Raw genomic sequence first — 596 nt, 5'->3', positions numbered from 1 at the left:
CGCTGGGTCCCTCTCCCTCCGCCCCCCCACTCCCTGCCCTGGGAAGGAACCCCAGGTCGTCAAGCCCGAGCTCTGTGTCTTGCTCTAGCAGGAGCCTCTGTATTTTTCTTTTAGTAGCCCTCGATTAGAAGTCACTGAGATGAATTTATCTCAGCGAAAACAAGATTGGCAACAAGATTCAAAAAAAAAAAGGGAAGAAGATAATTGTTGAAGCTGGGTGTGATGGGCACACAGCGTTCATTAAATTATTCTCTCTACTAAAAAAAACAAAAACAAAAACAAAAAACCTGGAGTGGTGTCCGCTGTGCCAGTCAGGTGTGCGCCCCAAGTTCTGCATCAACTGGGTGCTCTCCCAGGAGCCTAGGTCGCTCCGTTGCTGTAAGGAAGAGGGAATCGGCCCGCATCGGAAACGCAGCGGGTCAAAACTCCCGTGCGGCTCAGTAGTGAGGCGATGCCGGTGAATGACCGCCGCACTTCAGCCCACGCAGCATAGCGAGACTCCTTCTCTAAAATAAGACTTTACAAATTAAATTTAAGAAACTGCGTTATATCTTATTAGCTGAAAATGTAATTCTTCTTAGGGAGATATTTATCTT

The sequence above is a fragment of the Carlito syrichta genome, unplaced genomic scaffold (genome assembly GCF_000164805.1).
Source record: "Carlito syrichta isolate Samal-C Ts95f unplaced genomic scaffold, Tarsius_syrichta-2.0.1 Scaffold303625, whole genome shotgun sequence".
NCBI lineage: Eukaryota > Metazoa > Chordata > Mammalia > Primates > Tarsiidae > Carlito > Carlito syrichta.
The sequence above is the reverse complement of the archived record's forward strand: the minus strand, read 5'-3'. Positions refer to the sequence as shown.